The sequence below is a fragment of the Pteropus vampyrus genome, unplaced genomic scaffold (genome assembly GCF_000151845.1).
Source record: "Pteropus vampyrus isolate Shadow unplaced genomic scaffold, Pvam_2.0 Scaffold94, whole genome shotgun sequence".
Classification (NCBI taxonomy): domain Eukaryota; kingdom Metazoa; phylum Chordata; class Mammalia; order Chiroptera; family Pteropodidae; genus Pteropus; species Pteropus vampyrus.
This window is the reverse complement of record NW_011888875.1, coordinates 3025557-3028445: the sequence shown is the minus strand read 5'-3', so window position 1 is coordinate 3028445 and position 2889 is coordinate 3025557. Positions and strand designations below refer to the sequence as shown.

The following is a 2889-nucleotide window of genomic DNA, read 5'->3' as shown; positions in this document are numbered from 1 at the left end:
AGATGCCGAATGATGGAAACAATTAATATGTAGTTACTGAAAGCAATATGAAAAGTGACAGAAGGTCAGTTCTAGGGAGAACTGAAGAGGTCTGGTGTCTGTAGGTATCACGGGGGTGGGATCAAAATTACATACAGTTTCAGTTTGGTGAATCGGGAATAATGGACTCGCGAATAATGTGTGGCTTCCGTGGCACTTGCATGACAGTTGGACATGGTTGTAGACGTGTCGTACACGCTCGTAGACGGTGCACTAACTGCTGATGGAGTTGATGTGGGCTCCTGACCTGCACGTCAGAGCACAGGACTTGAAATTCTTTATAAGATTTCTACAGAACCTTAAATCAGCTTCAGAACTCCCAGAGGTAATGAAAACATTCGAGGACCAGTAGCATTAAAAAAATAAATTATGGCACTTTCATTCAAAGAGCTACTGTGCAACTATCGACAGTTGTGTGGAAGAATTTACTTATTGAATAATGACAATACCCATAAGAGGAGCGTGAATTATTATGATATCAAAAAAAGTGGCAGAATATGAACTGTGGTCAGTTTTGCTCCATTTGTGCACCGTGTTCCCAGATAACATGACAGGGCGAATCCCAAAAGGAAGGCAGCACATATCTCTTTAGGGGAGGATCTCATACTCTTTTAAATTTTTTTTTGTTTGTTTCTGTTAATATGCATGTTCTACTGTGTTTACAGTGAGCATTTAGTAGATAGATCGGGAGACAGAGAGTAACATAACAGCGACGACTGTGAAGAGAATCAGTCCCGCATCTGCTTTTCGTCTTCTGATCTAAGGTCTTCTAAGAGAAAGAAGCTGCAGTCGCTCTTACAGCAAAGTGGCGCTAGTGTCCACAGCCAAGCTAATGTGTGGAAGCAGTAGCCTTTCCTCCGCGACTTTCTTCCTCTTTCATTGTGTTTCTCCAGCCCGGTGCTGCTCCCATCCTCCTGTACCCTCCCCACCATACACGCAGTCACATAAACGGCTATCCTGTGACACTGAGTGACTTTCAGTAGCCACCAAAGGAGAGACACTCAAACACTTTCTCCCCTTTCTCCCTGGAGCGCCGCATCCTGGAAGAAGAATCACACAGGGCAGCGACCTCGCTGTGGCCCTGGCACATCGAGAACCAAGGAGTTAAATGCTAATGAAGACCCTGGAACATTTGAAGAGCTTACTCATCTGTAGAAATATTTCATTTCTCTTACGAGGAGGCAAGTGACATTAAGAAACCAAGCCGAAGCGGAATAAAAGTCAGAGTCCCTGTAGGGTAAACAGTAAGGCGCACACAGGGACAATGCCTCTGCTTTTCTACTTTGTTTTAATTAAGTGCTTCTAGTCTATCCTCCCTGGACCCAGCATTTTTAGAAAGTGAGGATGAAATCCCAAGTTTAGAAGTAAGCACTCGTTTCATGAGACACGAAATTAATCTTCTGCATTTTCTAAGGTGACATTGTGTGTGATGTTTCCTTCTGAAAAACAGTCATGTTTTAAAGACATAAGAATGCGTTTTAAGCGATGCGTTAGGAACCTGGTTTTGAGAAGACGAATGGTGCCGTTTCTTCCAAGTCAGGCTTCTATGAACCTTTGAGTTCATTGATTTACGTTCATGGAGGAGTTACTGGGAGTGAATTTCCTCCACTAACTACCGGTGGCCTCTGAAGTGTCTTGAGGCTCCTACCTGAGATTTTAGTCAAGGCTGTGGGAGAAGTTCCCATATTGAGGAAGAGATGGAGAGACCGTTGCTTATAGCAGTTTTGTGATCGTCTGTCTCATCCTGTCTGTCCCAGTATTTAGTTAAGTATGAGTCGATGGATGACATTCTTTTATATTAAAGTGTTATATGCTTCCTCCTCTCTCACTCATATAAGATTTATGGATTCTCAATTCAATTTTTATTTGCCAATTTATTTCGTTAACATATTAGTAATTAAAGCATGCAGATAATATAGAATAGCGGATAATCCTCCCAACATAATTGTGGCTACCAGCTGATAAGTTCGATTTAAGTCTCTGGCATGTTATCTCATTTAGTCTTTCTGTCCATTTATAAATGAATGAAGTGAGAGTTGGAGATACTAATTCATTTGCAATTTTACACGGCTGGTGTATGGGAGAACTGGAATTACGGTTCAGATCAGTCTGATGTTGGGTCTTTATTTCATCCTTACTCTGTATGAGCTGTTGAAATTTTAGAGCAAATTAAATTTTTTTCCAGTTCGAAAGCAGTCGCTGTTTGTTGATAAGGTAACAGAAATAACCACGGTAGCTGCCTTAGTCCCTCCTTCTAGCAAGCCCGTTGACCCGGTCTTCCCTGTGTCAGGGGTCTCCACCTGCCCCACAATCGGTGGTCTTTTTCTTCATTCTCCCTCAAGGAGAAGATAACGCGAAGGGCTGCAGGACGTTGCTTACTTCTTTGGAGTGTTTTTCCAACAGTATAGCTCTCATGAGTCAGATCCTCCACGCAGACGATGCCATGTTTACCGAGAGATCGCGCCATCCATGAGTTACCTCTCGGGACAATTTGTTCTGTTGATTTTGCCATAACCACACTTGTAGGTCATGTACTGACCTCAGATTTGGGTGTCCCACGCGACACATGGATCCACTGTCCTCAGCATGTTAACAGGGGCCTTGCCGAGCTTAGCAAGATCCCGTCGAAGATCTGGTGAAGGTAATGCAGATGCAGCACCTTTGGACCTTTGGGCTCACACCACCGATACCTCTGACCCTGATGACACATGACAGTTTGGGTTCCACAGGTACACGGAAGTTGCTGGCTTTTTTTTGCCATCTTAGACATTCGAGTCTCAGGTCTGTACACCTGCCCATGCTCCTTGTGATAGCGCTTAGCTTTTTCGTAGAGAAGCTTCCTCTTTGCCT

The 2889-nt window shown here is 43.6% G+C and overlaps 1 pseudogene; it reads right to left on the bottom strand.

Moving 5' to 3' along the window:
- Positions 1 to 2280: 2280 nt before the first annotated feature.
- Positions 2281 to 2889, bottom strand: part of LOC105294782 — an 852-nt pseudogene continuing 243 nt past the window's right edge.